The following is a 24,085-nucleotide window of genomic DNA, read 5'->3' on the forward strand; positions in this document are numbered from 1 at the left end:
TGGTTACATTTTTTTCCCTTTTTCATCTGTGGTTCATGGCAGCTTAATAATTTGTTGTGAAGCTGCAGACTAGATACTGAGCTCTACTGGAACATTAACATTCTGATGGAGAAGGTCTGTTCTCCATTAGGGTATCATATGTGGGTTCTGCCCATTTTTAAATCCCATTCACAGTTCTATTGTGCACCACAGCTAACCATGATCATCACAGGACTGGAACAGGATCCTAGTGTGACAGATCATTAAGATGATGTACTAATATCACACCAAACTGCATCACAAGCAGTATTCTACTTTACTATACTGCTGTGTCATTAATAAGAGTCAGTGATGTTATTTAATTAATGCAATGGGAGGTCCCTAATAGTGCCATAGACATAGTCAGTGATGCAAAGTTAATGACGTTCTACAGACAGTCCCTCAACTCTTCTGCACTGCATTATGGGGTCTGTGATGACTACTGAGCCATATGAAGAGGAGGGCTACTGTACGAGCAGTCTTTGTTAGAAAAGTACAGTTGTGTACACTTACCATAAATGTAGATGTTCGAGTGTATTCACTGTTGCAGTCACTACATTTGGGTAATCTACTGGCAGGTTGCCCTCAGTCGGCCTGATTAACAAAGTCTTGGGTCCTGCGTCGGTTGCTGTCCCTTCTTCCATGACGTCAGATCGTCAGGGGTATAAAACATGCAGCCAACACCATTTTCATCAGTTTTTCTTGCCCCAGATGTCAGGTGCCCCCCAAATGGGGAGCAAAATATATATATATATATATATATATATATATATATATATATATATATATATATATATATATATATATATAATTTAGAACACAAACAATATACCTCCAATCAAAAGCAAATACACCAAAAAGGCTTTTAAGCATATTAAAAGAAAGAAGAGGTATAGAAAGAGGAAAAAACAGGGGGCTGGAGGGTGGGTAACCAGGACTGCAACAGTGAATACACTCGAACATCTACATTTATGGTAAGTGTACACAACTGTACTATGTTCTTCGTGTTTCACTGTTGCAGTCATTACATTTGGGTAGATTCCCAAAGCTATGGTTGGGAGGATGGATTTATACAGGATTAGGAGCAGCTATAAGGCCCTGCAGGACAGCAGTGGCAAAGCCAGCTCTGGATTTAGAGAAGAGAGGTAAATGGTAATGTTTGGTGAACGTATGAACTGAGCTCCAGGTAGCAGCTTCTAGAATGTCTCTGGTAGGATCCCCTCTGAGAAACGCTGCAGAAGTAGATGCAGCCCTGGTGGAATGAGATCTGATCTCCTTGGGGATAGGTTTACCATGGTGCACATAGCAAAAATGAATACAATGGCTTATCCATTTAGAAATAGTCTGCTTTGAAATAGGTCTTCCCTCTGCCCCTGCAGCAAAAGCTACCAATAGTTGCTCAGATTTTCTTAGAGGTTTTGTCCTGTTTAAGTAGAATCTAAGTTGTCTGTGCACATCCAATGAATGCAGAATCCGCTCACCCTTGTTCTGTGGACTGGGAAAGAAAGTTGGCAGATGAATGGTCTGATTAACAGCCACACTGGATACCACCTTAGGCATGAAAGATGGATTGGTCCTGAGAGCCACTCTGTCCGGATGAAAAATAATGAAAGGCTCCACTGCCATAAGAGCCTGTAATTCTGAAATCCATCTAGCTGAAGTAACTGCTAAAGGAAAAGCTGTTGTCCAGTAAAGAAATTTTAAATCTGCATTAGCAGCTGGCTCAAAAGGAGGTAGAGTGAGTTTTTCCAAAACAAAATTGAGGTCCCATGCAGGAGCTGGTGCTCTCCTGGGAGGTCTTATATTTTTGGCCCCTCTGAGGTACTGCTTTAGCAGAGGATGAGAAAAGAGGGAAGGCTCTGTGTTGTAATGAGCTGAAATGGCAGAGGCATGGATTTTTATAAAAGAAAAAAATAGGCCCTTGTGAAGCATCTCAGTTAAATATTGCAGAATCTGAGGAATGTTGGGCATTGCTGTGCTTATTCCTTGTGCTTGGTTCCAGGCACAGAATCTTTTCCATTTGTCCGCATAAGATTTTCTAGTACTAGGCCTCCTAGCCTCCAAAATGACATCCATCACAGGTTTGCTGAGAGATATAACTGGTGAAATTAGTTGATTAGCCATGCTGCAAGATTCAGAGTTTGGAGCTGAGTGTGCAGAATTTGACAGTTCTGCTGAGACAGTAGGTAAGGTGTCAGAGGCAGGTACCACAGAGGAAGGTGTGACATATTGCGTAGGAGCGGGTACCAGTGTTGGCGAGGCTAGTCTGGAGCAATCAGTATCATTTTTGGTTTTTCCTGTCTGACTTTTAGTAAGACCTTGGAGAGCAGAGGCAGAGGAGAAAAGGCATAGACTGATAGGTTTTTCCAGCTGAAGGACAGAGCATCCACTTTCCAAGCTTTTTTGTGATGAATGCTTGTGCAGAATTTGTCCAACTGATAATTTTGGGGTGAGGCAAAAAGATCTATGTCTGGGCTCCCCCATTTCTGTGTCAACATGCTGAAGATTTTTGGATCCAGTTTTCATTCATGTGGGTCCATAAGATTTCTGCTTAGTGCGTCTGCTAGAGTATTTTGCTTTCCTGGAAGGAATTGAGCTTGTAGATGTATTTGGTAAGTCAAGGCCGTGTTCCACAGTGCCATGGCTAGTCTGCAAAGGGGGTAGGAATGGGTACCCCCCCTGCTTGTTTATGTACCACATGACTGTGGTGTTGTCTGTCTTTATCAGTAGTTGTCCTGTATGAAGACAGTCCTTGAAGGCTGTCAGAGCATTCTGTACAGCTAGCATTCCTTTCTGGTTAATTTGGGCTCCATTGGCCCTGAATGCATCTCCCTGCCAGATGAGCCCCCCCAAGCATAATCTGATGCGTCTGTAGTCAGGGTTTGGGCAGCAGGGGGTGGAGTAAATGACAGTCCCTTGGTTTGGTGGCAGGCCTCTGTCCACCATAGGAACTCTAGCTGCAGGCAAGGAATGATAGGAATCATTGTTTCCAGGCTGTGACAATGTTGACTCCATAAGCCTTTTAGGTACCATTGAAGCTTCCTCATATGCATTCTTGCATATGGAATTATTAGGATGCAGGAGGCCATGAACCTCAAGGCCTGCAGAATTTGTCTTGCAGACAGCTGGGTTTTTGTGGCCACCTGTTTGAAGTAAGTCATCAATTGAATTTGTTTTTCTGGCGTAAGGTAGGTCATCTAGGCAGTTGTATTCAAGCTTGCACTCAGGAATGTAATTATTTGAGAGGGTACCAGTTGTGATTTCTTTTCATTTATGGTGTACCCTAGACAAGTTAGAAGTCTTTTTACAAATGCCAGATGTCTTAGAAGAATGTCCTTGTTTTCTGCCTGAATTAGACAATCGTCGAGGTAAGAATAAATTTGAATGTTTCTTTGTCTGCAAAATGCAATTACTGGTGCTAGGCTCTTTGTGAAGACCCTGGACACAGTAGATAAGCCAAAGGGCAGTGCAGAGAACTGGTAATGCAAACAGCCTGCTTTGAAGCGGAGGTATCTTCTGCAAGATTCCGATTGGGATATGCAGGTAAGCCTCTTTTAAGTCTGGAGTTACCAACCACACATCCTTGCCTAGCATAGGCAGTAATTGTTGTAGAGTCAGCATCTTGAATTTCGGAATGTCCAGAAATGTATTTAGAATGGATAAGTCCAGAATTGGACGCCATGATTTGTCTTTTCTGGGTACCAGGAAAGGTCTTGAATAAAAACCTTGTCCCTTTTCCTTTTCTGGTACTGGTTGAATAGCCCCCACATTCATGAGGGACATAACTTGTTTCTGGGCCTCTGCCCACTGATTTGGAGGCAGGTCTGGCCATCTGTTTGGGATTGGCAAAGTGTGGAAATTAAATCTGTATCCCTGGGATACTATATTTAAAACCCACTTGTCCTGGGTAATTAGTTGCCAGTTTCGTGCATGAAATGCCAGTTTTCCCCCCCAAGGGGCAGCCAAAAGATAAGTGCTTGGTAATTGCAGTGGAAAGTCATTGAGACCGTTTACCGTAGGAAGGTGCCTTGTTACTTCCAGATTTGGAGGTGGAGGCACCCCATTGTTTTGTTCTATAAGTTCCTTGTGACTGAAACCTGGAGCCTTTGGAATGTCTGGGTTTGACCTGAGCGTCTCTGGTGGGTACTGGAAAGTACCAGTTCTTAGTAGGCCAGTGCCTACTGAACCTGGGTGGCTACACTTGTAGGAAATATTTTACAGTTTGCATTGATTTAGCTTTATCTTCCATCTTTTTCAAAACTTCTTCTGCCTTATTACCAAATAGACTGCCCTGCTGTAAAGGTTTTGCTTTAACATGATCAGGCAGATTTTGCTCCTTGAGCCAAGCATGCCTTCTTATCACAGATCCAGTTACAGCAGCCCTGCAAGAGGCCTCCAAGGAATCAAAACCACATTGCAAAGTATGCTTTCCAACTTGTTCAGCTGAATGCAATAAATCCTGCAACTCTTTATTTTCCACACAGTCAAAAATCAACATCATTTTCTGTTTAAGTAAGCCCATGACATGCTGCTGATATTTAAGCATATGAAATTGACAATTTAAAGCCCAGATTGCCAAGGCTGCAGACATGTAAACCTTCTTACCCCATCTATTCAGCGCCCTGGAGTCTCTATCAGAAGGGGTAGGATTTTTAGCAGTAGAAGCCTTAACGCCCTTGGGACCCTGAGAAATGGTTGCAGGGTCAGCAGTAGGGTTTTTAAAGAGGAATTTGTGGGAGTCAGGAACCCTGTAATATCTGTCTGGCTTACTAGGAGCCAGAGGCAGGGAATCAGGAGGCACAGCCAAAGGCCTATGCTGAGGAAGAAGAAGGAAATCCCTAAGCCTCTTTTTAGATTCTGAGAAATCCTGACTCTCCCAGTGAAAGTGTTCCCTTAGGGTATGCAAAGTTTCTCCAAAAGAAAAATCCTCAGGAGGAGAAGTAGAAGGGATGGAATCTTCTGCAGCAGAGTCCTCATAAGGTGGAATAGATAATTCCTGATCAGAAGAGGAATCAGAAGAAAAAGAAACCTGATCTGATGATTCATAGTCAGTGCCTTGCCTAGGCCTCTTTGCAGGAGGGGGATGGGTACCCCTGATCAAGGTAATTAAATCCTCATCCATTTTGATCATTTGTTTTTTAGGCATATGGGCCTGTGCACGTGGCCCAAGCGTCGTTTTTTTAGACATAGAAGTTGATTTTGGCCTTAGTTCTGAAGATGGCGTTGGTTTAATAAACAAATCTTTAGGCCTGAAAACACCCTCAGAAGCCGGTGCCTGCTCAACGGCTCCGGACCCATCCAAGGTAGAGACATCCGCGGGTTCAATACTTAAAGTGTCTCGCGGCATACCAGACTCCGAATGGGTCTCAGTAGAGGCCTGCGAATCAAAAGTAGCGGATATCAGGGGCTGCGAAAGCGCCTCACTGAGTACCGGCATCTGGCTTAGGAGAAGATTTGTCATTGGTTTTGGACTTCAACGGTCTGTCTCTGTATTTTTCTTTGCGTTTTTTAGGTATTCCGGTAGTCAGATTGTTAACTGACGACATTTCTGGATAGTTAAAGCTTGAGCCAAAATATTTTGATGCAAAAATATACCGACACTTAATAGTGCGTTGATTAAATTTAGCACAAAACCGACAGCAAGGCACCTTGTGGTCAGGGCCTAGGCAAGGAATACAGTACAAATGAAAATCCTTATGAGGTATTTGCTTCCCACAGGTAATGCAATTATTAACTTTTACTGGCATCGGTAAGGAGCAAGAAAAAGTTTCCCCAACGGGGTACTTAGCTTTAGGTTGAAGGCTTTGGTTCTGAAACTCTAAAACGAAACTATCAGGAGTCGGCCGACCAGCACTTGCGAACTGCTTCGGCTTTGAGCAAGAAAGACTGATGAAAATAGCGTCGGCTGCATGTTTTATACCCCTGACAACCTCATGGAAGAAGGGACAGCAACCAACGCAGGACCCAAGACTTTGTTAACCAGGCCGACTGAGGGCAACCTGCCAGCAGATTACCCAAATGTAATGACTGCAACAGTGAAACACGAAAAACATCAACAGCATTTCTCAAGCATGTCAGGCCATTTGGCTACTATAAGAAAAACAACAGGACAGAGACTTCAGTGGGCTGCATGTATAACCTGTTACTTAGTAAGATGCAAACAACAGAATCTACACCAGACTAGCCACCCAGCAAAGTGATAAATGCAAAAAAGAGAAAACTGAAGAATTTGTAACAGCTTTGAAACAGGTTTTCTGCTTGTTGCAGGTAACGTTACAAACTGACTGCAGTACATTCTGAAAAGTCAGAAAAGAAAAAGGCCTGAGTCTGAGCCAGTAAAAAAGATCAAGAAACAGTTCCGGTAAGGACAAAAGTGGACAGGTTAAGTAAAATCAATCAACATATCCCAAGGAGATGAAAGCCACATCCAGCAAAGGAGAAGACGTGAGCAAATCAAAGACTAACATATAAACAAAGCCATAAAATATGTTTATTGCGACCAAGAATATTCATGGATTAATGCCAAGCGATGTTTTTCACAGTAAGTGACTGCTGAAGGCAGGAAGAACTAGACCCAATATACGACCCCAACTAATCAGTAGTATAAAATCTCTTGAGATTCATAGTAATGGGTTTTCCCCTCAAACAAGATATTCAAAGTAACTATGAGTTACCTGCTCTACAAAGAGGGTCTACACTAGATTTTGAAATTCTTCACATTAGACAAGTTATAGAAAACAAAAACTAATTTTAATCAAAAATGAACTGAATGTGGGCAGAGCCACTATTACTAACTGCTGACTTTTATGAAGCTGTTAATGCTACTTTAGACCTTGGTCACAGTGTAATAATTACTTATCTTGATCTCACTAAGGCTTTTGGCTTACCGTCATGCAACAGGCAAAGTTAATTGTTGCATCTGAAGTGGCTTTCAAACAAAGGTTTTTTTCTTCCAGGTAAAACATTAAAGGGGGTTCTAACTTTAACTGAGTTACTATAAGGCTCACCGTTAGACGCTATTCTTTTCAGTACAGCTTTTTTGTTCTTTACTAAAACCAGGCACATACAGGGTAGCTAAATGTGCAGATGGTATCAAGACAAGCTCAGCAATTGCTTGCAGTAATCATACAAAGTCTATCCATGTGTATCAGAAAACCATGTACAACTGATTTAGACAACTAAGTCTGAAAAGTGAGTATTTTTAAATGTAAAGTGATGTGGGTTAGGCCAGCAAACATGAATTACACTTGACTACATCTTCACATATGAAGTTAAGATAATGATAGACATTGGATGTTCATAAATGATAAAAATTCTTTCACATAGAATACATTCATGGCAAGTAATAATAGTAAAATTAGTAATAATAATTTTCAGATTATGGAGTTAATATTTAAAAGCCATGCCCACAAAGGACCATGATATTCTGACCTGCTTGCATGTCATCCAGAATTATAAAATGGAAAAGGCAAATGAGCTAAGTGACCATTTACACATTCATAGGATCATAGGAGGTTACTAGCTAATGGCCCTTGGGCCCTTACAAACCTAGCCAAGAGTTTATCCCCCCCAAAAAAAACCTCAGTCAGCAACTGTAGCTCCTGTCAGTGAGGGACACAGCTGGAACTCCTAGGACAAATTTGTGGTTTCCCATTGATTCATCAAGGTTGCGCATGAAGAGGGTCAGCGAGGTGCTCTGTTTGACATGCATGGAAAGTCTATTCCAGAGATGGGGCAGCCTCTGGGAGACAACCTGTCTCTCCAGCAGGTTTTGTTGATGTTGCAATATTAGACTTAGGCCTTTCAAGCAGGTACTGCGCAAAACGTTAGACTTATGGATATGGAGCATCTCTAATAGGGCAGGGTCCGATATTGCCTTGTAGGTGAGACACAGATCACCTCTGAGCAATCTGTACAATACCGAGTAAAGTGATAGTAATTTCAGCTGTCCACATAGGACAGGAGATGGAGGCCATGGATTCTCTTTGGAGGTATTTCTGTGGCCTTTACAGATGGTGCAGGTATTTGGAGAGGTACATATCAAATGGAGCATTATACTCAACTAGTGGCGTAATGAGGGAGTACAGAGAGGTAATAACCTCCTTTTTTCTGGATGCAATCCCTTTACTTATGAGATGAACCAAGTAAAAGGTTTTTCTGACCACTGCCGCTACATGGTGGTCAAATGTGAGACTGTTGTCAACCTTACCCAGGTCTCTCACTACAGGTTGTGTGCTTAGGGGGTTGCCGTTGATGTGGTAATCAGTAGGGGCCATGTTTTTGCTGAATGGTATGGTAATACCTTTTTCAGCATTTAACTTAAGTCCATGACTTTGGCACCAGTCATTTGTTGTTGTGAGAACCTCTTGCAGTATGTTAACATCATCTAGGGAGTCCACAGAATAAATATATTCACTAAGGCAACAAATAAAAGAAACCAGAACCATAATGAAAGACAGAGACAGAGCCTGGGCTCAGTTTCATAAACTTAAAACCACCACCACAAAACAAATCTTCTTAGCACTCCGGAACAATACCAAAAAAATTATAAAACTCGATAAAACAAATTACTATAAAACCTTGCAAGACAAACACACACACAACCCTCAGAAATTCTGGTCCTCAATAAAAAGATTACTGCACCCAGGTAAAACCAGCACTCCCACACCCATTGTACCAACAGACACTGAGGACATCCCTACCCAATTCACCAAATTCTTCACCGAAATAGTCCTAGCCTTATCCAACACCCTAAGTAGCACCACCATTCCCACTCCTTCACCAACCCCTGCTACCCCTATTACACAACAACCTCCCCCCAGCTTCTCCTTCTCCCCAGCACCCACACAACTCAATACTAAACTCCTCAATAAACTGAAACCTACCACACTGGCTGCTGATAAACTTCCCGCTGATTTCCTTCAACTATCAGCTGATGCCATATCTTACCCTGTGTCTATCCTCATTAACAGATCCATATGTGAATCTAAATTACCTAACCTCTGGAAAATATCTCATATTATTCCACTCCACAAAGGTGGAAATTCCCTTGAGCTCACCAACTATCGGCCAATTGCAATTTTATCACCCCTATCAAAAATACTTGAAAGAGTAGTACATACACAACTAATGCAATACCTTCTAGAAAATAACCTTATATCAGCATCACAACATGGATTTCGTCCCTCCCATAGTACCACAACAGCCCTATTATCCTATACCAACATAATCAACACCCACAGAAACAACGGACTTTTTGAATCCTCTGTTTTCTTAGACTTATCCAAGACCTTTGACATGGTCAACCACAGTATGCTTCTCAAAACTCTAGCTACCCTAAACCTAAACTCTCTCACTATATCATGGTTCAGCAGCTATTTTATCAAGCCAACAGCAAGCAGTTCTATGGCAGGAACAACTATCCTCCCTTCTACCTGTATCTATTGGGAGTCCCTCAAGGCTCCATTCTTGGTCCCTTACTATTCTCCATATTTACAAATCAGATAGCTGCTTCCTCTCCTTCTGCCTCTATAGTGCAATATGCTGATGACACTACTATCATTTGTGCTGCCCCTACCCTAAGCAAGCTACAAACAATAACACAACACAGCTTTACTCTGGCTGAAGCATGGTTTTCTACCATAAAACTTTTACTCAATCCCAAAAACACAAAAATAATTCTCTTCAGCCCAGGTAGATCCCCTGCACTTAATGACTTCATCATTAACTCCAAGGACAATACCTCAATCACCCAAACAGCACACACTAAACTCCTAGGAGGAGTAATCGATAACAAACTAAAATTTGATATACAAACAATAAAAAAAGTTCACAAAAATCTAGGTCTCTTGTATAGGAATAAGCAATTCATGACCAATTATTCCAAAGCCAGTATTGCCGGAACCCACCTATTATCCACCCTACTGCATGCCTCCCCAATCCTGACTAATCTTCGCCACAGTGAACAAAGCAAAATGGCATCCTGCTACAACAAGATTGCCAAATTTGCCACAGGTGCCTCTAACAGAGCCTACCACTGTTTTTTCCTCAAACCGCTCAGCTGGCTTTAGCTGCCTCAAGTTACTTCTTACCACTCAACTCTCCACAGCCCACAAACTATATTACCTCCCAAATAAACCCCTCATTTGACAAGATCTAATACAACCCTGCACCACCACCCGAGCCTTAAGATCAACAGACCAAAATCACATAAATGTCATCAAACATAGGAATGAGGCTGGTAAATCTCTTTTTGCCTGTTCTATAGCAAAAGTCTGGAACTCACTTCCAAAACACATAACTTCTACAAGTTCTGCTCCACAATTTAAAAAAACTACTCAAAACCCACTACTTTAACAACTGGCTATGCCCATGTGACTCCCCATGCTAATCCACTACATTTGCAGTGATACAATGATTCTACCAAGGATCACCTAATACTGTCTAAACCTTGTATATTAATTCTTAACTAACGATGTTCTATTCTGTTCATATCTATTTATACATCTCTGAAGACAGTTAAACATATTCCTACATACAAGTGGTATACTTCTAGAATACAATAATTGTATCTATATGTATATCTGTGAAGAAATGTAAAATATGTTCTTGTATAATACTGTATGCATTTAGGAGAAAGTGTTGTAATTCATAAAATGTTATTTGTTAGATTGTTTTTCAAGTAGAGCTTTTCTCCCTTGGCCTCCACTGAAAACGGACCTGTGTCCAGTCGGACTTTCCCGGTCAACAAATGTAAAATAAAATAAAATAAAAAATAAGGCAGCGACGTGGTTCAAAGGAGAACAAAACTTTAATAACATAAAATATAAACAGCAAGTAAGGGCTTTTGCATTCTAATCGAACACTTCTTCAAACTTATTTAAAACCACTATGATCTCTGATTTAAATATTACATAACCCTCAACACCAACCAGTCACTAAAAGTCATTAATCAATCAATAGAATGACTTGACAAACCCCCCTTAACTACATTACAGCATGCTTGAGCCTGATATATTCAAAAAATAACTACATAAATTTAATTTAAATGGCGTATGGATGCATCCATCTATCAATTCATAAAATAGACTATGATGAACTTTATATAACATATACGTGTGTTAGAATCATTACTATCAAATATTTCTTTTACAAAAATTCTAAGCAACAGCAACAATTAAATCACAAGAATGCTCACATCCATAAGTTCATATAAGCAAAAATACAAAATATATTAAACATATTTATAAAAAAATATATATATGTATATATATATATATATATATATATATATATATATATATGTGTGTGTGTGTGTGTGTATTTAAATATTTAAATATGTTAAAATATATTAAAAATATATACTAAAAAATGTATATTACAAAATACTAAACCCGGCATTTTTATTACAAGGACACCAGGTGGTGCCACATAATAAAAATTAATAATCATCAATATTATCATCATCACTTAATCAAACAAACTGTCTTCATACTAAAAAATATATTATCTTAGTATACATATAAATAAATATATAAAAAATAAACCAATAGTGCTATATAAATTATTGAATCTTATTAATGTTTCAGTGACCTATCCATTAGGATAGTCTAGCGTTAGGACCACTTTTCCTAACTGCTTACATCCTAATGATCCATTTTATTTCTTCTTTCTCTGTATAATTTTTAAAATTCCCTAACCTAATGCTTCTATCAATCAATTCTATGGCCATAAACTTAAACTTATGCGATAAGTCATTATTTAAGACATGCTTAGCTAATGCATTATTTTCATCCTCACGATTACTAGCATAAACATGTTCTCTAACGTGTTCTCTCAATGTTCTGTTGGTCTTCCCAATATAAAAAGCCATAAATTTCATACACATGGCTAAGTATACTAAGTCTGGGGACCTACAGTCAGCATCATGTCCAAAAGTATACATCTTCCTCGTATCAAGACATATAAACTTATCAAAACAGTGTAAGAAACTTCTCTGTGTGAAAGATTTTCGGTCCATATAGCTCTAGTTAATCACTGTATATTACTCAGATCAGATAATAGTAATAGAAGTAGCGAACTTAAACTCGTCTTAAGTAAAAAAAAAAAAATAATAATATAATTGTACAGAATTACTAAGTATTCGAAAGTAATCCAAGCAAGGCAGGCAGTCTGTTTCAGCGATTGTTTTTTTGATGTATAAACTCATCTGTTCCTGCCATATATATGCATGGATTACGTCCTCTACATGGGAAAGTACCCTTCCTAATAGATTGAACTCTTTCACTATTGCTCTTGTCATAACACAATAGTCTTTTGAGAGACTTATTGTTCTTATATAAATATTTAGGTATATTCTCTGCTATGTTCTTAATCTTGTCATCAACTGTAAGGATGGTCCAGTTTTTCTTCATAGGTTCATAGGTAGGTACTAGGCTATCTGCTCCAGGGCATTTATAAGCGTAGCCAGTGTGTGTCAGCTCTCGCCACCCCATTGATTAATTAACTGAGCCTCTGTCAAGCAGAGCCAATGAAGTGATCCCAGGGGTGTACTTTCTGTTACCCATCCACTCGTCAAGGCTTTTCTTGAAGAGTGTTAGTGAGGGGCTCTGCCTAATGTAGTTAGGAATTTTGTTCCAAAGCATGGGGAGTCTCTGTGACAGGAATCTATCCCTCCAGCATGTTCTATTTATTGTTGTGGCAAGGTTTAGCTCACTAGAGCACGTGGCTCGCAGTGACTTGGATTTCTTTAGGTGGAGCATGTCCATCAATTCTGAGTTGGACATGGCTTTGTAAGTCAGGCAGAGATCACCTCTGAGTAAGCGATATGCCACTGAGTACAACAAGAGATTTTCAGTCGGGCTGCATAGGACATATGTTTGAGGCCAGTAATCCTCTTGGTGAGGTGCTTTTGTGGTCTTTCAAGCTGTTGGAAGTGTCTTGTGAGGTACATCCCAAATGGGGCATTGTACTCTATGATGGTTCTGATGAGTGACGAGTAGAGGGGCACTATAACCTCTTTATTTCTAGATGCGAACCCCTTAGTAATTAGATGGGCCACAAAGAAGGATTTCCTAACTACTTTGGCAATATGATTGTCAAAGGAGAGATTACTATCTAACTGGGTCCCCAGATCTCTTATTACCTCTTCTGTATTAAGGGGGCTGCCGCCTATGTGGTAATTCGTGGTTGTTTGTTTATCACTTCCCAAATCACTTTATTATTAGAGTATGGGATGGTTAATCTCATCTGATATTGTCTATCTTCCATTGATATGGCTCTATCAATAATTATAATAAAAATAAGTTATGTACTTACCATAACGTTCCATGTTTGTAGTCCATCTCACCTATATTCTTGCTGGATGGGTTCAGAGCTGATATTCGGCTCAGACTCGGCCAATACTAAAGCTTGAGAGCTTTTACTGGCTTGAGGCTAGCCCCTATCCCATGGTGCCTCACGGCAAATCCCCAAATCTCGTTTGCCGTGAAAGCTTCAAGGTTGTGTCTTACTGGCTCGTTGGCTAATTAAAACGATATTCTATCAGATATATATATATATATATATATATATATATATATAGATAGATAGTTTCTTGTCTCTTTTGTGACTGTTTTTGAAAGTTATTCAACACCCCTATTCCCCCCTCAGGACTGTATGGCCCATTTAAGTTAGGGGGTCTTTCCTCACTGTGTGTGTGTGACTGTTTAAAAAAAAAAAGTTATCTTCTTCTCTTCTCACCTTTATTGTAGTTAATGCCTTTACTGTTGTTATCTATTTGTCTTCATTTCTAAGAATGTCAAAAGAGAAAGATAAGGATCATAAGGATCATCAAAAAGTGTGATAGGTGTGTGCAGAAAATGTCTCTTACAGACAGCCACACCAGTTGTGTATATTGCCTTGGTGAAGCCCATTTACAGGAACCCTGCACCTTCTGTCATGCTTTTAGCACTGGAGTTTTGAATGAGAAAAAGTACAGTTGTGTACACTTACCATAAATGTAGATGTTCGAGTGTATTCACTAATGCAGTCATTACATTTGGGTAATCCTGCTAGCAGGTTGCCCTCAGTCGGCCTGAATTCCACAGTCTTGGGTCCTGCGTCGGTTGCTGTCGCCCCATCCCTGATGTCAGGTCGTCAGGGGTATAAAAGATGCAGCCGACACCATTTTCTTCAGTTTTTCTTGCCCCAGATGTCAGGTGCCCCCAAAAGGGTAGGCTAGATATATATGTAAAACATACATGCATCAAAATAAACTTTACCTTCATCTACAAGCAAATACACCACATAGGTTGTATAGATCAGAGAAGTAAAGATAAGTTCCAGCAGAAATAAGGGGGAAGGAGGGTGGGTAACCTGGACTGCAACAGAGAATACACTCGAACATCTACATTTATAGTAAGTGTACACAACTCTACTATGTTCTTCGTGTTTCACTGTTGCAGTCATTACATTTGAGTAGAGTCCCAAAGCTAAGGTTGGGGGGCTGGAGCTAAACAACATTAGGAGCGACTATGAGGCCCTGCAGAACTGCAGTGGCAAAGCCCGCTCTGGATTTTGAGTAAAGTGGCAGATTGTAATGCTTTGTAAAGGTGTGCACTGAAGCCCAAGTAGCAGCCTCTAAAATGTCTTTGGCTGGTACTCCCCTGAGAAAGGCTGCAGAAGTGGGTGCAGCTCTGGTTGAATGTGGCCTAATGCCCTTCGGCACTGATTTGCCATGCTGAGAGTAGCAGAAACTAATGCAGTGACCTATCCACTTTGAAATAGTCTGCATGGAGATAGCCTTTCCTTGTGATCCTGCAGCATATGCCACTAGTAAATGTTCTGTCTTTCTGAAAACTTTAGTTTTGTCCAAATAGAATCTAAGTTGTCTGTGTATGTCCAAAGAATGCAGAATTTTCTCCCCCTTGTTCTGTGGATTTGGATAAAAAGTTGGTAAATGAATAGTTTGGTTAGGGGACACACTGGACACCATCTTAGGCATGTATGTAGGGTTTGACCTCAGAGAGACCCTGCCTGGATGAAAAATGATAAAGGGTTCCACAGTCATGAGAGCCTGTAGCTCTGACACTCGTCTTGCAGAAGTTATTGCTAGGAGCAGAGCTGTTTTCCAGGATAAAAACTTTATATCCGTAGTAGCAGCTGGCTCAAAAGGACGTAGGGTGAGTTTTTCCAAGACATAATCGAGGTCCCATGCAGGTATTGGCAATTTCCTTGGAGGTCTTAAATTTCTGGCTCCTCTGAGGTACTGCCTTAATAAAGGATGAGAAAAGAGTGCTGGCTCTGTATTGTTATGAGCCGAAATGGCAGAGGCATGGATTTTAACTGATGAAAACGATAGGCCTTTGTCCAGCATCTCAGTTAAGTATTGCAAAATCTGAGGAATATTTGATACAGCTGTGTCAGTTCCTTGAGCTTGGTTCCAGGCACAAAATCTCTTCCATTTTCCAGCATAGGATTTTCTAGTACTAGGCCTTCTGGCTTCCAAAATGACACCCATCACAGCTTTACTGAGAGGTGTGCTTTGTATGGCTACATTATCCGCCATGCTGCCAGGTTTAGAGTCCTGAGTTGGCTGTGCAGAATCTGATTGTTTTGTTGGGACAGTAGGTGAGGTATTTGAGGTAAGGTCCAGGCTGGGCATTGAGACAAGTTCCTTAAGATCGGATACCAGTACTGGTGGGGCCAGTCTGGGGCAATCAGAATCATTTTTGGTTTCTCCTGTCTCACCTTTAGGAGTACCATGGGGAGGAGAGGCAGTGGAGGAAAGGCATATACTGATAGGTTTTTCCAGTTGAAAGATAAGGCGTCCACTTTCCATGCTTGTCTGTGATAAGTCCTTGTGCAGAATCTTTTTAGTTGAAAGTTGTGAGGGGAGGCAAATAGATCTATGTCCGGGTGTCGCCATTTCTTTGTTATCATGCTGAAGACTTGTAGATTCAGGTGCCACTCGTGGGGATCCATGAGGTTTCTGCTTAGTTCTTCTGCCAGAGTATTTTCCTTTCCTGGCAGGAATTGTGCCTGCAGATGAACTTGGTAAGTCAATGCTGTGTCCCATAAAACCATGGCTAGTCTGCAGAGGGGGTAAGAATGCGTGCCCCCTGCTTGTTTATGTACCACATGACCGTGGTATTGTCTGTCTTTATCAGTAGATGTCCCGGATGAATTAGGTCCTTGAAGGCTGTCAGGGCATTTTGAACAGCTAGCATCTCTTTTTGATTGATATCTAGATGCATTTGATTTGTGGACCAGGTGCCCTGAATGCCTCTTCCTGCCATATGAGCCTCCCAGGCATAATCTGCTGCATCCGTTGTTAGGTTCTGCCTGGCTGGGTGTAGTGAGAATGACTGTCCCTTGTTTTGGTGGATAGCCTTTGCCCACCATCGAAACTCCTGTTGCAGGCAGGGAATGAGAGTAATCATTGTTTCCAGGCTGTGGCAATGTTGTGTCCAGACACTTTTTAGGTACCATTGAAGTTTCCTCATATGCAGTCTTGCATATGGAATTAGTAGGATGCAGGATGCCATGAAGCCCAAAGCCTGCAGAATTTTTCTTGCAGATAACTGGGCCTTTGTTGCCATTTCCTTGAAATAGGTAGTCAGTTGTCTTTGTTTGTCTGGCGTGAGATAACCCATCTGGGCAGTTGTATTTAAGCTTGCACCCAGGAATATTATCTCTTGAGAGGGTACTAGTTTTGATTTCTTTTCGTTGACTGTGTACCCTAGGCATGTTAAACGTTGTTTCACAAACGCCAGATGCTGTAGTAGAATGTCCTTGTTCTCTGCTTGAATGAGGCAGTCGTCCAAGTAAGGATATATTTGTATTCCTCTTTGTCTGCAGAAAGCAATTACTGGTGCCAGACACTTTGTGAAGGCCCTGGGTGCAGTAGATAAGCCAAAGGCCAGTGCAGAGAATTGATAATGCTTTGAACCAACCTTGAACCTGAGGTATCTTCTGCATGATTGTCTGATTGGGACATGCAGGTATGCATCTTTTAGGTCAAAAGTGACGAGCCAAGCCTTTCTGCCCAGCATGGGCAGAAGCTGCTGTAAGGTCAACATCTTGAATTTTGGTATATCCAGGAAAGAGTTTAGAATAGATAGGTCCAGAATTGGTCTCCATACTTTGTCCTTTCTGGATAACAAGAACAGTCTTGAGTAAAATCCTTGTCCCCGCTCTTGCTGTGGCACTTGTTGAATAGCCCCCATGTCCATGAGGGATGAGACTTGTTTTTGATCCTCTGCCCATTGATGTTTTGGCAGGTCTGGCCAACCGTTTGCCCTTGGCAGGGTATGGAAGTGAAACTTGTAGCCTTGTGACACTATGTCTAGAAACCATTTGTCCTGGGTTATAATGTGCCAATTTTGAGAAAAAAGTGCTATTCTTCCCCCTAAGGGTGCTGCCAGTAGGTAGGTGCTTGGTGCAGGCAGGGGGAAGTTATTGGGACTGTTTCCTGTATGGTTGTGATTTGTTTTCTCCACTTTTGGAGGTAGAAGCACCCCATTGTTTAGACCTGTATGAACCTTGCGGCTGGGATCTGCCCCTAGGGCATCTGAATCTGCCCCTTTGAGGTCTGTCTGACACTGGAAAGGACCAATTCTTTGTAGGCCAGTGTCTGCTAAACGTAGGTGGCTGTACTTGTAAAAAATCTTTGACCGTTTGCATAGAGTTAGCTTTGTCCTCAATTTTCTTTAACACCTCTTCTGCCTTAACACCAAACAAGGTATCATGCTGTAATGGTGCATCTAATAATTTAGCGTTGACATGATCAGGCAGATTTTGTTCCTTTACCAAGCATGCCTCTCAATTACAGAACACGTAACAACGGCCCTGCAGGAGGCCTCCAGAGAATCAAAACCACATTGCAAAGTATGCTTTCCAACTTGTTCAGCTGCATGCAATAAATCCTGCATTTCTTTGTTATCTGCACATTCAGAATTTACCATAATTTTCTGTTTAAGCAGTGTCATGACATATTGCTGATATCTGAGCATATGAAACTGGCAGTTTAAGGCCCTTATAGCCAAGGTAACAGATGTGTAAATCTTTTTTCCCCATCTATCCAGTGCCCTGGAATCTCTGTCAGAGGGGGTAGGGTTTTTTGCAGTGGAAGCCTTAACCCCTTTGGGACCCTGAGAAATAGTTTCTGGGTCTGCAGCAGGGTTTTTGAAAAGGAATTTATGAGAGTCAGGAACCCTGTAGTAGCTGTCAGGCTTAACAGGAGCTGGAGGTCAGGAGTCAGGGGTCAGACTAGACTCTGAAAACACATCATCTACAATGTCTAACACAGGTGGAATAGCTAGAAGCCTGTGTTGAGGTAGTAGAAGGAAATCCCTGAGCCTCTTCTTAGATTCTGAAAAATCTTGGCTCTCCCAGTGGAAATGCTCCCTCATGGTATGCAAGGTTTCCCCAAAGGAATAGCCCTCAGGAGGAGAAGCTGAAGGAATAGATACTTCAGCATCAGAATCCTCATAGGGGGGAAGAGAATATTGCTGATCAGAAGAGAAATCAGAAGAAATGGAAACCTGATCTGAAGATTCATAGTCTGTCTTTTGCCTAGGCCTCTTATCAGGAGGGGGATGGGAACCCCTGTTCAAGGTAATTAAGTCTTCGGCCATTTTGAGCATCTGTTTTTTGGGCATGGAGGCCTGTCCATGTGGCTGGAGAACTTGTTTCTTTGCTTTTAAAGGTGCTTTAGTCTTTGCCTTTGAAGCTGAAGTCGGTTTAATGTATAATTGTTAGGTCTGAATACACCCTCAGAAGCCGATGCCTGTTCAGCGGCTCCTGACCCATCTGAGGGAATAGTCTCGGAGGCTCCAATACCTTGAGTTTCCAGCGGCCTAACCGACTCCACGTGGGAATCGGTGGCGGCCTGCGACTCTAAAGTAGCGGGCGTCTGGGGCTGCAAAAGCGCCTCACTGAGAACCGGCGACTGGCTTTGCTTATATGAATTTATGGATGTGAGCATTCGTGTGATTTAATTGTTGCTGTTGCTTAGAGTTTTTGTAAAAGAAATATTTGCTATGTTTTATGTTATATAAAGTTCATCATAGTCTATTTTACGAATTGATAGATGGATGCGTCCATATACCATTCAAATTAAATTTATGTAGTTATTTTTTGAATATATCAGGCTCAAGCATGCTGTAATGTAGTTGGGGGGGTTCAAGTCATTCTATTGATTGATTAATGACTTTTAGTGATTGGTTGGTGTTGAGGGTTATGTAATATTTAAATCAGACATCATAGTAGTTTTAAATAAGTCTGAAGAAGCATTCGATTAGAACGGGAAAGCACTTACTTGTTGTTTTTATTTTATGTTATTAAAGTTGTTTTGTTCTCCTTTGAACCATGTTGCTGCCTTAGTGGAAATATTTCTTCTGTGGATTATTATGTTTGCACTGTGGCAGTTTATCCTGTGACTGTTTGGGGAGTCAATGACAGCACCCAACTTACAGTCATCCACAAACTTGGTCAGTCAAGTCTGTGCCTGGACCTCTGAGAAGTAGATGCCAAACAGTACGGGTCCCCGGACAGACCCCTGGGGAACACCACTAGTGACAGGTCTGCTGTTAGAGGTGGAGGTGCCTATTTTGATCTTGTGGGTCCTATCAATGCGCCAGCTGGCCACACACCTGATGAGATAGGGATTTATGCCAAGTTGTGTTAGCTTTTCAATGATGCCCGAGTGGGGGACTGTGTCAAAGGCCTTGGCCAAATGAAGGTAAGCTGTACGTACTGAGATTTCCTCATCCAGCGCCTTGGTGATGGTCTCTAAGACGTCAATCAGGCTCAACAGGCAAAATCTGCCCTTGACGAATCCGAACTGGGTGGGGTCAAGTGCTTGGAGATTGCCTATGTCCTTGTTTATGAGACACATAATAATGCGCTCCATGGCTTTACAGATCAGACTTGTCAAGCTAATGAGGCGATAGTTTCCAGGGTCAGTAGTGGCACCACCTTTGTGCAAGGGGATGACAATGGCAGTTCTCCACTCTTCTAGAATGAAGACTGTACTTAAGACTGTGGTTGAATAGGGTGCTTAATGGTGAAGCTAGTTCTTGATGGAGATGGTGCAGAATACAGCCTGGGATACTATCAGGTCTCACAGAAGCTGTGTTCTTTGCGTTGGATAGGGCCTTTATCACTCAATCTACAGAAATGTGAGGTGTGGAACAAGTATCAGGGATGTCAAATGGGCCTTTGGGAGGATAAGGGGGTGAAGTTTGCACTGAACCCATCTGCTAGCAGGAATGCTAAGTCAATAGGATTAGTGTAAGTGGTACCGTTAAGTACTAATTCGGAATAAACCTGGACTTTGCCATGGCGGTTCCTGATGTAACTGCAGAAGGCTTTGTAGTTTCCCTTTGTTTCGGGGGCTAGTTTCAATTCATAATTGGCTTTGGAGGTTTTCACTAGTGATCTAAATTGCTTGTTGAGAAGGAAGTTTTTCCAATTTGTAATTTGTTCCCTTTTACTCTTGGACAACAGTTTCTTCCTATTGTTGTAAAGCCTGTTGAGAGAGGATGCCCACCAGACAGGTGTGTGTTTCCTTACGGAACAGGTTTTAGTTCTGTTGGGTATGGCTGAGTCCATGCAGTTGTACAGGTGCTTGTATGCTGCACTGGCATACTGTTCAGCATAGCTGTCTGCATCCTCTGAGGGGGGTGTTGTGAAGCTAGTGATAACCTCCTTTAGGAGGTTGTAGTCAGCTTTTGAGAAGTTTTTTAGCCTTGTTACAGCTGGGGGGGGGGGGCAGAATAAAGATCTGATATCACTATGGAAGAACATACTATGGAAGTGGTGCAGCGGTCACCCATGTTGGTGAGAACCAAGTCCAGAATGTTATCGCCCTTTGTGAGGGATGACACAAGCTGGTCTAGTGCGTTAGAAATGATGAAGTCAAGGAATCTTTGGTTGAGTGCATTAGTGCAGGAATAGTTCACCCAGTTTATGTGGGGCAGTTGAAGTCACAAGGATCAGGGTGTTAGGGAGTACCTTGATGGAGTCAAGTAGGTCCAGGTAGGAGAAGTGGGTGTCCTAAGTCATGGAGGGGGGTCTATAGCTGGTGATAACTTGGATCAGTGTCTTGCCAGTTGCACCTGGAGCAATTCCAGTGTGTCATGCTGGCAAACCAGTCTGGAGGTGTGCCTGACATTAATGAAAATAGAGACTCCACCACCCTTAGTCTTTCCAATCTCATTTTGGGGTCAGAAAGTGTGGAATGAGGTATAGCCTGGTAAGACAGAGGTGCTCTCCTCACCCCTAAACCAAGTTTCCATGACAACACAGACATCGGCATCTTCCAGTTCGAGGAGAGCCTCCAGTGAGTGCATTTTCAGGTTAAGGCTCCTAGCAGCACGACCTTCAATTTGTTTTTTGACAGATCTTTTATGATGGAAGATTTGTGTTTGGAAAGGTTTGCTATTGAAATGTCGAATGGCACTACATCGACTGTACTATAGTCGAACACGGAAGTTCGAAAATAGTAATGTCAACGTCAAAAAAACAATCTAGGAATGGTTTTAACACGGGTCGAGGTAGGTGTTCAGTATTATTCAGAACTACAAACATCTCCCCTACCTCGACCCATGTTAAAACACAGTCCTAGATTGTTTTTTTGTCGTCGACATTACTATTTTCGAACTTCTGTGTTCGACTATAGTACAGTCGATGTAGTGCCGTTCAACATTTCAATAGTAAACCGTTTGGAACATAGCCTAAAAAAGGCACAATTGGGAGGCACCCTTAGACCTTACATCTTTGGTTAAGGAGCAACAGAGAAGTTATAGTAGGGGTGATTTTATGAATAACTATCCAACTGTCTAATTCCTTCTTAAAGGAATAGTGTGTCACATTGCTTGATCTGGAGAGGAAGTCTTTTATAAAAAAAGGAATAGTTGTTTCAAGACAAATCTACATCAACACTGAAACTGACCACTGGTTGAAGATGTTCAGATCTCTGCTTCTAGTGTTCACTGGACTGCTTGATTTCTGCAGAAATAGAAGGTTTGGGACTGCCAGATCCCTACTGGCACAATTTAAGGCAATCCTAGAATATGTTTTATTTTGTGCATACAGTAAACATTAACTAGACATAGTAAGAGCAAATCTATAGAAAATTCACCTCGAGGATCTTAAAATGCAGCAGCATGGACTACATTATTAGGCTGAAGTATCTGATACTACACAGCATTAGCTACAGACATACAGAGACAAGTCATGTCTGGCAAAGAAGGTGTTACCACAGCTACTCTTGAGATTTCCTCAAGGAGTATATTTATATCTCAGCAAAAATCTTGTGGGATGGTCAGACATGCTTTTCTTAGTATCAGTAAAAATAAGCAAGAGGAGCAGATTAATGTGACAACTGATCCTAAGTGTTTAAAATAAACTTCCTTCAAACATGAGGCAATCTACATCCTTACATATATTTGAAAGACACCAACTCTTGGGTAGAAATTGGTGTAACTGCAAAAGCTGAAATGAAGTTAATATTTCAAGATGGCCTTTAAGGTCTTAATGCAGGTAACCACTAAACAAATGGGCTTAACCAGCAGCCCTGCTTAATCCCATTTAATGAACCAATTCCTAGTCTCACCACCCCAACAATCTTCACAGCTAACAAGCCATTGTATACACATACTAATAAACGTTTCTCCGAGGCTACACACTTCAAAAACTCAAAACAAGACATTATGTGCAATACATAAAAGCTTTAGAAATATCACTGCAAGTCAACCTAGCTCCTCTGCCTCAATAAATCAATATCAATTACTAAGTCCGGCCTCACCGTACGGTAATATCTTTTCAGTATTCCTCCCCTATATTAACACATTAATTTCTTTATCTTCCAATTGATCGAAAACCTTTTCTAACTATAATGGAAGGACCCTGACAAGTATTTCATAGTCAGTATTAGTCATAGATAATGGTCTCCATTTTTTATATCCACTATTCATGCTTCTTTTAATTAAATGTAAGGATCTACTTCCAAAAAAAACTTTACATGCACTATGCCCCCATATGCAAATCATTACAGACTTCTACAAGATACTGTTACTATGCCCCCCACATGCAATTCATTATAGACCTCTATAGGACAATGTTAACTGCCCATCCTCTGGTATTAAAAAATGAAGGTCAAACCATCAGGTCCAGAGGCTCTAGCTCATCAAAGCATTAAGCTGGAAAGTAGTAACCTCTTGTAACAAGATTTTCCCCATTCTGTTTTAGCCTATTTTCATCCTTTAACTGCTTCAAGCACCACCCTGCTCCATTACCATTGTCTTTACCTCCAGAAAGTTCCTTAACATAACTTTCCACTATCCCAATATCTCCCTCCAAGAACTAAACAACTGTACCCTCCTTAGTTTTCGTACTCCTCATAAACAAACTATCTCTCTTTAACTTATGGCTTAATGAGGGGAATCCACTCCTTCCTTCCATTAATAGAAAACATTTGAGTACACAACATTTCTTCATCATAACCACATTCCTCTTGTAAATCTCTTAACAATTCCATAAGAACCACTAAATTAGACTATATCCAGTCAATCATAAAAATCATTAATACCAAGAAATTAATCCCTTCTTCCCTGTCTACTGTCCCTCAGTCTTCGTAAAAGTCTCAGACATGTCAATCATCATACCACAACCTTTTCATACTAGTCAATATTTTTTCTTGCTGTAATAAACAGCAATCAACTTTTATATCTCCTATAAATCGGGCTGCCCCGCAACCTTCACCATAATCGGAGTCTTATGATCATATATATATATATATATATATATATATATATATATATATATATATATTAGGTGTTACAGGAAACTAATAACTGGAGAAGAGATGGTAAGTAAACACATAGGTCATCTTTTTGATAATCTTACTCTTTTACAACATGTATAGCTCCCCAGATCTATTTTCTGCAACTGTTAAATATCTTTGTGCTACTATGAGCATTGCAATTATCAATCCAGAAACATGGTCATTCATATCCAATGGCAGCTACTTTGAGAATGTACCCATTAATCCCTCTTGTGTACTGAAGCATAAATATCCCAG

At 41.1% G+C, this 24,085-nt stretch overlaps 1 protein-coding gene across 1 annotated transcript in view; it reads right to left on the reverse strand.

Annotated features, from left to right (window-relative positions):
• QSOX1 (quiescin sulfhydryl oxidase 1) overlaps nt 1-24,085 on the reverse strand; it is a 1,259,897-nt gene that overhangs the window by 1,054,157 nt on the left and 181,655 nt on the right. The window lies entirely within an intron of this gene.

This window comes from Protopterus annectens, chromosome 10.part0 (assembly GCF_019279795.1).
Source record: "Protopterus annectens isolate FY-2018-M chromosome 10.part0, PAN1.0, whole genome shotgun sequence".
NCBI classification, from domain to species: Eukaryota; Metazoa; Chordata; order Ceratodontiformes; family Protopteridae; genus Protopterus; species Protopterus annectens.